Source organism: Sinocyclocheilus anshuiensis, unplaced genomic scaffold (genome assembly GCF_001515605.1).
Source record: "Sinocyclocheilus anshuiensis isolate Anshui unplaced genomic scaffold, SAMN03320099.WGS_v1.1 scaffold373, whole genome shotgun sequence".
In the NCBI taxonomy this organism is placed as follows: Eukaryota; Metazoa; Chordata; class Actinopteri; order Cypriniformes; family Cyprinidae; genus Sinocyclocheilus; species Sinocyclocheilus anshuiensis.
The window spans coordinates 1,348,109-1,362,892 of NW_015537962.1; the positions used below are offsets into that span (position 1 = coordinate 1,348,109).

Below are 14,784 nucleotides of genomic sequence, written 5' to 3' on the forward strand. Positions count from 1 at the left end.
GTTTTGTAGGCAAACATTAATGCCTTGAATTTGATGTGAGCGGCTATCGGTAGCCAGTGCAATCTGATGAACAGAAGTGTGACATGCCCTATTTTTAGCTTGTTAAAGACTTCTCTTGCTGCCGCATTCTGGGTTAGTTGCAGAGGGTTGATAGAACTGTCTGGAAGACCTGCCAAGAGGATGTTGCAATATAGGACAGAACTAGAGCTTGAACTATCAGTTCTGTTTTGGCAAGGTTGAGTTGAAGGTGATGGTCCTTCATCCAGCAAGAAATGTCTGTTAGACAAGCTGAGATGCGAGCAGTTATCATCGGATCATCAGGATGGAATGAGAGGTAGAGTTGAGTGTCATCAGCATAGCAGTGGTATGAAAAGCCATGTTTCTGAATGACAGAACCTAATGATGCCATGTAGACAGAGAAGAGAAGTGGTCCAAGAACTGAGCCCTGAGGCACCCCAGTAGTTAGATGTTGCGACTTGGACACCTCACCTCTCCAAGATACTTTGAAGGACCTATCTGAAAGGTAAGACTCAAACCACTGGAGTGCGGTTCCTGAGATGCCCTTTGCCAATAGGGTTGACAGGAGGATCTGGTGGTTAACCGTGTCAAAAGCAGTGGACAGATCCAGCAAGATAAGTATTGAAGGTTTGGAATCCGCTCTTGCCAGTCTTAGGGCTTCAACAACTGTGAGCAAGGCAGTCTCAGTTGAATGACTTTATTTATTATTTTATCAATGACTTTACAAGTTCCAAAGAGTCGTCATTTTGGGATATAATAATGTGAATTGCCTGAAATAATTTTAAATCAAATAACATTTAATTTCTTAAGGTTAGGCATTTGTAATACATTTATTTATTTATTGGTATCTGTGCACATTGTTTGGCCTATTTAATAATTTAGTGTTTTGCAACTCATGGTTTCCATTAACTGACTGTTTTGTTTTGTCTGTGAACTGCTGCTTTATTTATTTACTGTTGTAGTTCAATCATTAGTAGTAAAGCACATCTGTCAGCATAACTGATTCACACTGGTACAGACTGTCCAAAACTTCCGCATCTGCAGCATTGGGACTGAGATCTTTTGTGTGCTTTGCATATGACAGTTCCTCATCTTTGGGTGGTTGTGTGTTTTTGTGTAAAACACATTCACCCAATACCTTTGAGAGCTGTGCACGAGAGGACAAACATGGCTATGTGGGTGGTGGGTGTGAAACAGCCCATGCTCAAAATATTGACTGTGTAACAGTGCAGTGTTGCCTGTAATTCAACAGAACAGCCCCATGACGCCTGTGTTTTTGGATTCGGCTACTGTTAAAGGCCCCAGTGTGAATATTCACAACAGCTGAGCAGTGTGTGAAATACTGTTTACATTGAGTTTTGGGTGAACATCATACAGCCAGTGAAGATTAATTAAGGGATTCATTACACAGATTCAGGCCAATAACTTGAATTTGAGAACGTTTTTTACTGATTCATTCAAGGAACTGTCTAACATGAGTCATTTGGTCTCGAATTGGACTACATTGGCCATGCTATATGTTTGTGAACTTGTGAATTTGAGAATTCTTTTGACTGATTCATTCAAAGAACTTGCTCACCTTAGTCATTTGTTCCTGAATTGAACTACATTTGATGTTCTATGTTTGTTGTTTGCTAGCAGCCAGTGAAAATTCAGCATGTGATTCAATACACTGATTCAGACTGATGACTTGGAAGTTTGAGAATGCTTTTGACTGATTCACTCAAAGCGCTGAATCACGTCATTTTTTCCTGAATTGTACTATATTGGCTGTGCTATATGTTTGTTGTTATGTGCAGTCAGTGATGATTCAGCGAGTGAGTTGTTACATTGAATCAGACAATAACTTGAGTTTGACAGTGCTTTTACTGATTCATTCAAAGAACTGGTTCATGTGAGTCATTTGGTCCCAAATTGAATTCCATTGGCCGTGCTATATGTTTGTTGTTGCGTGCACGTGCAGTCAGCGACGATCCAGCAAGTGATTTATTACACCGATTCAGACGGATAACTTTTGAGTTTGAGAATGCTTTTAACGGATTAATTCAAAGAACCAGTTCACATGAATCACTTTTTCCTAAATTGGACTACATTGGATGTGCTATATGTTTGTTGTTGCATGCAGTGATAACACAATAGAAAGACTGCTTTATATTTATTGTCTCTGTCCCATTATTGTCCCTGTTAAAAAGGCCTGCTGCAAATGAACTTTTATTTTGAAATGTTCTGGCGATCAGCCAGTGTTTGAATGTGCTGTCAACGCAGCAACCTAAAGACACTAAGCTCCGCCCATTTCCAGCAGGTGGCAATGATTAGCATTAGGTAGAAATAGCCCGCACAGAGTAGGTGAAAGCAGAATGGACTCGATGCTTTCTCAAGTTTGGTGTTGTGTACGTATGTTAGATGAACCAAGTAAGTTTATTTATGTACTTCAACTCTTGATAGCGGTGACCCTTCTGAATTTGTTTAGTTGATATTCATTGTTTAAGGGTACTTTAAATGTAATGACAGATTGTGGTCACATATGCTCATTATGTTGATTGTTCTTTGAAGTGTGTTTTTTCCTACCTTTTTAATTGTATGGATTTACCTACTTTATTGATTTGTGTTTATTCTAATTTGTTGTTGTATCCTTGTTAAAGACCACACACATGGAAGCACCAAAGTAATTGTTTGCACTTACGTGCTCAACATTGATTGGACATTCATGGAATGGTTGTGGAGAAAATAAAAGCATCAAGAACCTTAAACTGCATCTTTGTCTCTGACCGGACATCTGTGGTGAACTAGTCCCCCCACTGGCAACCCCAACTGGTTTAGCTTTACCAGTTTTCTTTATGGTCCTTCGAGCCGGAGTTAGAGTTTTCCACAGTTATGGAGATGTAGCCATCCGATGTTCCTGTTGAGCGGCCCGGGAGACAATCATCTGTGCCTACACACTTGCAGGGTTATGATTTGACTGGTTACAATCTACATAGATCCTTATCACCACCCAGCTATATGTTTGTTGTTATGTGCAGTCAGTGATGATTCAGCGAGTGAGTTGTTACATTGAATCAGACAATAACTTGAGTTTGACAGTGCTTTTACTGATTCATTCAAAGAACTGGTTCATGTGAGTCATTTGGTCCCAAATTGAATTCCATTGGCCGTGCTATATGTTTGTTGTTGCGTGCACGTGCAGTCAGCGACGATCCAGCAAGTGATTTATTACACCGATTCAGACGGATAACTTTTGAGTTTGAGAATGCTTTTAACGGATTAATTCAAAGAACCAGTTCACATGAATCACTTTTTCCTAAATTGGACTACATTGGCTGTGCTATATGTTTGTTGTTGCATGCAGTGATAACACAATAGAAAGACTGCTTTATATTTATTGTCTCTGTCCCATTATTGTCCCTGTTAAAAAGGCCTGCTGCAAATGAACTTTTATTTTGAAATGTTCTGGCGATCAGCCAGTGTTTGAATGTGCTGTCAACGCAGCAACCTAAAGACACTAAGCTCCGCCCATTTCCAGCAGGTGGCAATGATTAGCATTAGGTAGAAATAGCCCGCACAGAGTAGGTGAAAGCAGAATGGACTCGATGCTTTCTCAAGTTTGGTGTTGTGTACGTATGTTAGATGAACCAAGTAAGTTTATTTATGTACTTCAACTCTTGATAGCGGTGACCCTTCTGAATTTGTTTAGTTGATGTTCATTGTTTAAGGGTACTTTAAATGTAATGACAGACTGTGGTCACATATGCTCATTATGTTGGTTGTTCTTTGAAGTGTGTTTTTTCCTACCTTTTTAATTGTATGGATTTACCTACTTTATTGATTTGTGTTTATTCTAATTTGTTGTTGTATCCTTGTTAAAGACCACACACATGGAAGCACCAAAGTAATTGTTTGCACTTACGTGCTCAACATTGATTGGACATTCATGGAATGGTTGTGGAGAAAATAAAAGCATCAAGAACCTTAAACTGCATCTTTGTCTCTGACCGGACATCTGTGGTGAACTAGTCCCCCTACTGGCAACCCCAACTGGTTTAGCTTTACCAGTTTTCTATATGGTCATTCGAGCCGGAGTTAGAGTTTTCCACAGTTATGGAGATGCAGCCATCCGATGTTCCTGTTGAGCGGCCCAGGAGACAATCATCTCTGCCTACACACTTGCAGGATTATGATTTGACTGGTTACAATCTACATAGATCCTTATCACCACCCAGCTATTCCCATAAATTCCCCTGTGCTGTGTCATCTGAAGAGGATGTCAGGATGGACACCCCACATGTAGCAGCACATCATAGTGATTATCACAGTCCTCAACAGTGGTATGTAGCAGATCGATGGGATCAGCAGGTGGAAACCTTCCAAGAGGAAAATGCTGATTTAAAGAAACAGCAAAAGGACATGATTACTACAGTTCAGCAGCTGAAGGAGGAAAGAGATGATCTTAAGCAGGCCAACGCCAAGTTCACGTCACAGATGTCTCAACTTCAAGCGGAGGAGAAACAATTGTTAAGTTGGCAAAATCAACAGTCACAACCTCCTCAGGCATTGTCTACCCTTCCGGTACCTAGTCAGTCCAAAGCCCTAGATCGCCCTAAACCAGTTCCAGCCCCAAGAAAGCCAAGAGCAACTGAACCTGTAGCAAAGCCAAACTATGCCCAAGCCTCTCACGATGCATCACAAGATAGTAGTTCAGCAGAAAGTGTGGAGAGCTATGAGTATTCAAGCAGTCAAGAAAGTTTGTCCTCTTCTGTTGATGGCATGAGAAACTTGTCCCTGAGTTCAGCCACCAGTCCAACAATTGATAGACAAATTTGTCAGAGAAAAGGTGGAAGAAATCAAGCCAAGATTGTAGGAAGTTATACACAATATTCTTCCAAACCACGGCACAGCTTGTCTTCTAGGAGCAAGAAATGGCACCACCACTTCCCAAGTCCACCTACTGACCAGGAAAGAGTATATCATGGCCCTAAGTGGTATGTAGCAGATCGATGGGATCAGCAGGTGGAAACCCTCCGAGAGGAAAATGCTGATTTAAAGAAACAGCAAAAGGACATGATTACTACAGTTGAGCAGCTGAAGGAGGAAAGAGATGATCTTAAGCAGGCCAACGCCAAGTTCACGTCACAGATGTCTCAACTTCAAGCAGAGGTGAAACAATTGTTAAATTGGCAAAATGAACAGTCACAACCTCCTCAGGCATTGTCTACCCTTCCTGTACCTAATCAGTCCAAAGCCCTAGATCGCCCTAAACCAGTTCCAGCCCCAAGAAGGCCAAGAGCAACTGAACCTGTAGCAAAGCCAAACTATGCCGAAGCCTCTCACGATGCATCACAAGATAGTAGTTCAGCAGAAAGTGTGGAGAGCTGTGAGTATTCAAGCAGTCAAGAAAGTTTGTCCTCTTCTGTTGATGGTATGAGAAACTTGTCCCTTTGCCCAGCCAGGCAAAAGAAAGTTAATACCAGTCCAACAATTGATAGACAAATTTGTCAGAGAAAAGGTGGAAGAAATCAAGCCAAGATTGTAGGAAGTTATACACAATATTCTTCCAGACCACGGCACAGCTTTAAGGACAAGTTTTATGTGCGACCTGTGGCAAAGGTTGTACAGCTACCTGCGATACCAGACTGAAATTTTGACTTACCTTTTTATAATGTACAGATTTCCTCATACTTTAGAAATCTGGGGGCGGCTGTTAAAAAGGCCTGCTGCAAATGAACTTTTATTTTGAAATGTTCTGGCGATCAGCCAGTGTTTGAATGTGCTGTCAACGCAGCAACCTAAAGACACTAAGCTCTGCCCATTTCCAGCAGGTGGCAATGATTAGCATTAGGTAGAAATAGCCCGCACAGAGTAGGTGAAAGCAGAATGGACTCGATGCTTTCTCAAGTTTGGTGTTGTGTGCGTATGTTAGATGAACCAAGTAAGTTTATTTATGTTCTGGTGAACTAGTCCCCCTACTGGCAACCCCAACTGGTTTAGCTTTACCAGTTTTCTATAGTCCCATTCAATTCACTTAAATCGATGTCAGTTTGAATGACTTTTTTTTATTTTTTTTTTTTAAGTCTTTTAAAAGTGTTTTGTGATATATTGCTGATATAAATAATTGTTGATGAAAATAAATAATGACAGTACTGTGTTTTGGTATGTCAATGTACCATGCGATATCAAATGAAAATTATTGATAAACTTACTGAAACCTAGTGAAAGCACCTTTGAACCAATTTATGAAATAAAAACACTGTGTAGTAGACATACTTTTTAGTGGCGTCAGACCCATTCAGACCCTGTAATTTGCATCCTGCGGGTTTGAATTTTACCAGCATATTTCTCATCCACTAGTGTGTAATTTACACCTGGCATTTTCTGTCTGACCACACTGGAGGTGCATTGGAATGAATGTGTAGATGCAATCTGGCTAAAAATATCCGGATACAAAATGCATGTTAATGCCAGGTGTAAAGAGGCCTTATTTGTTATTTCTACATTGCATGAATCCAGCAGTTTTCTCAGTCTTTTCAGATGCAGAGACATGCTTTTGTTTTCAGTTTTGGTCCCCAGACGTGAGCACATGGTGTTTAGGTTTCTCAGCGTTGTTTTTCCGTGTGTGTCCATGTGTAAAGCAAGCCTGGGCTCTTTAATTTGTATATCAAAGGTGTTTGCTAGCAGCATGTTTGTGTAAATGCAGTGAAGTGTTGTGCAGTGTGTTTTTCTCTCAGCTAACAGCTCTTTAAAGCTGTGTCTACACTGCAGGTGGCGACATGACGCTCTGGTTTTGATGCGTCATACCAAGACCATTTTGATGCAGTATAGAAACTGTCAATCATTGCAGTAGGTGAATTTTAGATTTGTTGCATTGTGTTTGCAACATACATTGAATGTATACTGTAGTTGCAGTCTAGACTTTGTCATGTTACGGATGATATATCAGTTGAAACGATAAATCGGAAGAATAAATGAGAAACCGATTTGCTTCTGAATCAAAGTTTAAAAATAAAACCATTTTTTGTTTGGGCTAAATATGCCAGGCAGATTAAATATTTACATTTTTAAATTTTTTAGTAAATAAATAGTTATTTAATTTTGTAATTATTAGTATTATTTAATTTAATCTAAATATATTTTATTATTAAATATTGAATAATTAATCAATTATTATTAAATGCCATATTGATAAATAGAATTTATCAATATGAATAGCCAACAGAATAGCCTAAGATGATTACATGTTATAAAAAGACCAAATAACCAGTTCAAACAATAAATTACAAAAAAAGCGTTTTAACGATAAAGCTTTTTTTTTTTTTTTTTTTTGGAAAATAGATGCCAAGCAGATATTATTTTAATAAACAGAAAACGGATAAGAATATATTTTAAATATATTTCAAATAAATAAAAAAGAATTTTTACATTTTTAAATACAATTTATTTTTTAATTATTGACTATATTATTATTATTATTATTATTATTAAATATTGAATGAATACAATTCTACTATAAATTCCATATTAATAAATATGAAAAATATTTACGTAACAGAATAGCCTAAGATGATTGCATGTCATAAAGAAAGAAAGAAAAATAAAATGTGTCAATTAGGGTTGTGCGATATTGACAAATTATATCTCGATATTTTCTGAGATTTTATCAATAACGATAATTAGACGATATTTTGCAGAGTGTGTTATTGTGCTGATACCTTAAGCACTGCCGAAGACAGTTGACTCCTAATGTTTTTAATATTCTTCATATTCTGTGTGGTGGTCAGTTCATACTGATAGAAATTAATCTTTTCCAATAAGTTTAAACTGATTTAGAACGAAACACCGTCATGTTGCTCAGAGACACAAAACAGCGCTGTGGCTGTATTCGGAATGATTTTTGTTGGCGAAATAGAGCAAAAACAAGCAATATGGTGTCTAAAACGTAAGTCTCTTAATTAACTTATTGTTTATTGAATTCAATGTCACATTTGTAATCATGGTAATTTTTGGAGAAAAACGGCACTCTTCGTGTGAAATTGAATAACTATATGAAGTGGTATAAATACATTTTCTGCCATCATGTCTTGAATTTGTGATCATTCTAAATGCATTTTAGTAGACTGAATCATACAGTGAAAGAAAACACACTAAATGCACACACGCACTAGTCTAGACTTCACGTAATGTATGCGTGCGCTCTGTAGGGGTGTTTTGTATGGTTTTTGCAAAATACTCGATAATGTCAAATCGCACATCGTTAAAACAACAATTACGATATTATCGCAGACGATATATATCGCACACCCCTAATGTCAATTCTAAATTCTGATATGCCTACCTTTACTTTGGACATTGTTTTAAAATGACAATTCATAATTTTTTCAGCAGTTTTTGAATCACTTTCACTTCAAAAATTGTTTTAATTTTTCCATTTAAAATTTTGTATTTTTCAATTTTCAAAAATTTGTATGTTAATAATTTTAAGAAATTTTAGAATAACGAAAATTCCTGGAAAATCATGATGTAACTTTCTTTACCTATCGCTTACCCCAAATGGGAGCATATTAGTTTCTCGCGTGCAATGAATCACTAGCAGTGCAGACTGGCTGTGAGTGGATTATAGATTCTATATTGCGAGCATGTGTGGGCATTGTTGCAACTCTTTATGTTAAAACCTGCAACCACTGCTGGTACACCTGACCTCACTGAGCTATACCCATGGAAAGCACCACTTGCTTCCCCTCAGTCTCTCTTTCTTTCTCTCTCTCTCTCTCTCTCTCTCTCTCTCTCTATATATATACATATATATATATATTTATCCTCCTGAGAACCAGAAATAAATCTCTGGTCCGTAAACAGGATGCTTGCTCGACCTGTGTGAATATGAAGTTGTATATGAATAGCTGTGTGTGTGTTTTATCATTAGTGTATACGTATTTTACCATGTTGTGTCATGTACTCGCACTTTCCAAATTGCATGTGCATTTATTGTATATTTATTATATATTAAGCCAATAAATATTTTTATATAATTTAAGGGCATTTTCTCAACATGCAATTATTACAGGTGAACAAGTGTTTTTCAATCTGCAGCTACAGATAAACTTCTCAAGCTGCTCCTTGAATTAAAAAGCGAGAAAAAATGAACTCTTTTGCTAAATGCATTAATGCACTTAGATTTTTTTTTCCTGCAGTGGATTTAATGCAACAAGCACACATAGCATTTTAACACCGCTAGTGGTGGATGATGAGTGGTTTTTCTAGCTGTTTCAGATGACACAAAACATCCCTTTTTTAAAGAAAAGTAAGATATTTGTCCATCATCTGTAGGTTTTGACTGACACAGGAAACTTGCTCTCTTTTTTTTCATCTGCGCTTCTCCCTCTCTCTATCTCTGTTTCTTTCTTTCATGTGTATTTTCTCAGTACTGTGTAAAGCTGTGGTGGGGCTTTCGAGAGCAGCAGTAAAGGTCAAAGTGATTGACACACTGTTTTAGCAGCGCGCAGGGAGGGAGAGGGAGGTAAATAAATGAAAGTGTAAAAATAAAGCCAGTGAAAACCATGTGCAAACCATTCTGACCAAGGAAAGGATCAGTTTTTAGCACAGCATGCATTTGTGTGCAAATGTGTGTGTATTTTAAAAGATGGGCAACTTGGAAAGAAAATGTTATATGCTGAAAAACGTGCAAGCTGTCAACACCTCTGAAGAGCATTGATATAATATTCTGTATATATAATAATATATATATTTTTTAATTAAGTATATATGAAATAATTTTAGAAAAATTTAGAAAATTAAGAAAAAATATTAAAATTTAATGAATGCAAATATTAAAATATATATTTGTATAAGGATTTAATTTGCAGTTATTGCAATGAAAAAAATCATCAAATGTAAAGTGTCACACAGGGAATTGTGGGAATGTCAATTCTATTAGATTTTCACTGTTATAAGATGACTTCCAAAAACTGTACATTTTACAGTATTTTACTGTAAGCCTTACTGGCATCTCATGCATTTACATATGGACAGCCTACTGTTATTATGTATTAAAACTCGAGTTGGCTGGACTCAGAGTTGCAGGAAATGCACTTCAATCTTGTCAGAAAATAGATAAACAACATTCTACACAGCCTCGCAAAACATTTGTATTGTGTAGAGCGAAAGTAAATATTCCAGTCTCCGACAAAAAGAAACAGGGGCCAAATATGGTCATAGAAATTAAGCCAATATGGATTTCTTAGTATTTTGCACTTTGTTTTAAGAGCGGTCATGATTTTTCACACTCAGCTAGTTTTTAACTTTAGCTTGCTTAAGTTACTCATACTTAAACTACAGTAAAGCAAAAGAAAAAAGTAGTTAGGTGCACTACAATCTACGACACTGAAACTACTAAACATCTTTTTAAATGTAAGATTTTCTGGCACAGTACCACTGAAGGTATTTGAATTAATAGTTAAATTACACTAGTCAAGCCACCTTTATTTGTATAGCGCTTTGTACAATACTGATTGTGTCCAAGCAGCTTTACAGTGTCAAACAGGAAAATAGTTAGTCAATAATGCAAGACAATAACAGAGTCATTTTTCAGTTAAAGTCAGTTCATTGATGATTCAGTGATGTCATCATCCAGTTCAGCTCTCTTCCAATAGTGTCTGTGCAATCAGTCAAGTGTCCCCAGCAAGCCAAAGACGACAGTGGCAAGGAAACAAAACTCCATCGGTGACAGAAATGGAGAAAAAAACTTGGAAGGAACCAGGCTAAATATGTGGTGCGCGCTTTCCTCTCAGTAACGAAATAAACACAACAAAAATGACAGTGGTGAGAAAACAGCAGTTAAGAAAGCATCTGATCATAGCGATGTGGATAAGTTTGCACCAGCTCTGCAATCGGCACTCCAGTCACGTCACGTTTGGTTATATAGCACTTTATACAATAGATTGATTTAAAGCACGCAGCTTTACAGTATTAAACATGAAAAAAGTCTCACAGTGTCAGTCTTGCTTTCAGTTAGAATTACAACTTGATTTTCTGCTATAAAGCAGCTGTCCAGTGTGGAGCTAGCTAATGAATTGTATTACTGAATGCAAAAATAAATAAATACAAATAAATGAACAATCATTACATTAAAGTGATAGTTTGGTTTGCATAGATTAAAGCTTGACCTAGCTCAGAACTGTTTTGATTACCATAACACTATAAGGTGTTTTAAGAGAGCTAATGTTGTGAATAAAATAATTTAGCAAAAATAAAATGTCTTGGCACTTTTTGTTCCATAAATGACATACAAAATGTGATATCAGGCAGAATGATGCATCATTCAGTCAGTCAGTTACTGTTTCATACAGTTAATTAAATGGTGAATGAGAAAGTCTCTCTGTCATCTCATTTTGTCACCTTTATTTATATAGCGCTTTTAACAATACAGATTGTGTCAAAGCAACTGTACAGCATTAATTAGGAAAATATTGTGTCAATAATGCATAATTTTGTGATAATGCAATAATTTTGTGTGCCAAATATATTTATTTGTATTGTAAAAGTAATTGTAATTTTACAATAGTAATATAATTGTTTGACATTTGACATTCACTTCAAAGCTGAAGAGATTACCTTGTTTTATTAATTAGTTAGAATATGTATAACTCAGTATTTTAACAAATTGTAAAAGCAGAATAATAGAACCAATCCTACTGATTAATTGGTGTAATAATCGACGATTAGTCAATTAATCATTGTAATAATCGTTAGATTAATTGAATATCAAAATAATCGTTTGTTGCAGCCCTAGTTTTAATCGTTTTGTTTGTAACCTTACGTATACTAGTTTAAATTATTTTTTAAACAAATGTATATTGGTTTTAATTGCCTTTTGTTTGTAAACATGCATAGTTTAAACAGTATTTTGTTTGTAATCATATGTATATTAGTTTAATTCATCTTTTGTTTGCAATTGTACATATACTAGTTTAAATCATCTTTTGTGTATAAATGTACAGTATGTATGCTAGGTTTAATTGTCTTTTGTTTGTAACCGTATGTGTACTAGTCTAAACCCTCTTTTTTTTGTAAACGTATTAGGGATGCACTGATCCGATACTCAGTATCGGTATCGGCTCCGATACTGACATAGATATATCGCATAGATATATCTATGCGATATATATACGCATCAATATCTCTTCCCTTTGTGCTTTGAACTTTTCTATGCGGAGCACTGCACACTGTGACTCCATGTTGCTTCAAGCGCATCATTCTGCACACGGGATGCGCATAAAGCACTTTGTGCCGCTCTGTATTGGAGCCTTTCATATTATAATACTTTGCGCAATGAAAGATTGTTAATAGCCTTTCTTGTTCTGTCCTGTCTATCATATGTTGCTATACATTTAAAATAAATCTTTTAAAATTTTATAATCTATATTTACATAAATATATTTACTTGTTTTTCATGAATGTATTTTACAACAATACAAAGAGCAATGTGTAACATTTTACCAGATTTAGTCCTACACTTATTCACTTTTATTTGTTCCCCACTAAATAATGTTTTTTTCAATAAATGTTTAGATTTTATATAATTATTGTGCACTCATAATTTTTCTAGAGTAACTTTTCCCTGCTGATTTATCCGCTAACCTAATTTAAAATAGTATTTTTGTCATAGATTGATTATTTGTTTTTTTCATTTATTTTTCGGTATAAGGAAGTTGTCTATATTTAGTAGATTGTGTTTAACACACAAAACAGTGATGATCGGGCCAACACACAGAGGTATAGAAATTCTACATTGATTTAAAAAAAAAAATTTTTTAAACTGTGCTAGTATTGGATCTATATCGGCTGATACTAAGAATATTTGGTATTGGATTGGTTCTGAAAAAATGGTATCAGTGCATCCTTAACATGTATACTAGTTTCAGTCATCTTTTGTTTGCAATCATTCGTATGCTGGTATTAAATCATCTTTTGTTTGTAACCTTATGTAAACTATTTCAAATAGGCTAATCTTTTGTTCACAAACATGTATACTTGTTTTAATTGTCTTTTGTTCGTCTCCATATGCCTTCTAGTTTCAATTATCTTTTGTTTATAAACCGATATATGCTAGTTTGAATCGTCATTTGTTTGCAATTGTATGTATATTTGTTTCAATCATCTTTTGTTTGTAAATATAAGTATACTAGTTTAAACAATCTTTTGTACAGTGATGCATTGCTGCCACACACATTATTTTTTTCCACTCAATTATGTCGTAATAATGAGATGTCATTTTAACAACATCTTTCCTCGTAATAACGAGATGTTATGTCATTAAAACGACATCTTTTCTCATAATAACGAGATATGTCGTTAAAATGACATAATTCTCTCGTTAAAACGTCATCTTTTCTCATAATAAAGAGATGTTAAGTTGTTAAAACGACATCTTTTCTCGTAATAAGATGTTATCTCGTTAAAACGACATCTTTTCTCGTAATAACGAGATGTATCATCTTTTCTCATAATAAAGAGATGTTAAGTTGTTAAAACGACATCTTTTCTCGTAATAACAAGATGTTATCTCGTTAAAACGACATCTTTTCTCGTAATAACGAGATGTTATGTCGTTAAAAAGACATCTTTTCTCGTAAAAATGAGATGTTATGTTGTTAATGACATAATTATCTCGTTAAAACAAAATCTTTTCTCATAATAACGAGATATGTAGTTAAAACTACATCTTTTTCTCGTTAAAACAACATCTTTTCTCGTAATAGCGAGATGTTATGTCGTTAAAATGATATCCTTTTCTCGTTAATACATCTTTAGCTGAATCAAGCCGCGCATCGCATCTCATTCTGGGGTAAATTCCAGACTTTGGAATAGGCTGCGCTGCGCGTGGGTGTGACCACAATACTGAGAATGAGCTTAGACGGCAAAGAATTTACCTCTCGTTGCATTTATACGAATTAAATAAACACAACATATTTGTTTTTGATTGTTTCATTTAGAAGGAGACCTTTCAAGCTTTCTATAGACATATTCACTAACTTTTCAGTTAATTTTTGAGGCACGTTTCAGAAAGAAGTTCACAAGATGGCAGAAAGCGCATCGTTATTTTACAAAACCAGTTTGTAACGTTTTGTTGTTATTGTGGGTTTACACAAAATAAAGCAGACGTTTACATTTCTTTCCACTGTTATCACAATGCAAGTTATCGCGCCGGTTTTGCGCTCTATGAGATGTATATATTTGTAAGATATCTAGCCTATGCAACAGACAAACAATACAAATATTATAAAATATTACTTTAAACTGTATTTTGTTCATCTGTATATACACAAGTTTAAATCATATACCAGTTTCAATCATCTTTTGTTTGCAACTGTATGTGTAATAGTTTAAATCATTGTTTATATGTAACCATATTTATTAGGGATGTAGCAATTAACCGTGAGCCGGTTGAAAATTTTAATTTTTATAAGTTTTAATATGTGACGATTCAAATCGCTTAGATGCTAAACAAATCGCGATTCAATTAGGGGTAGGAGTTTATATGAATGTGTATGTCTGAGGGGAACTTACTGTCTTTCAATGGTATTTTTTCTTTCCTCTTGCCTCTGTATAATGCATATTAAAGTTCATAAGTGCAGTCAATCAAACTATCGTGGGAGGGGCCTGTCTGACAGGTATCTGAGATCAGCTCGATTTTAAAAAGGGGTGAAGATTTTAGTAGATTAAAAACAAAAACACTGGGTGGATTTTTATCATTATAGGGTGGTTGTGTACACACACTGC

General features: G+C 35.6%; 1 protein-coding gene across 1 annotated transcript in view; it reads left to right on the forward strand.

Annotated features, from left to right (window-relative positions):
- Positions 1 to 14,784, forward strand: part of LOC107667373 (SH2B adapter protein 3) — a 62,666-nt gene that overhangs the window by 37,292 nt on the left and 10,590 nt on the right. The window lies entirely within an intron of this gene.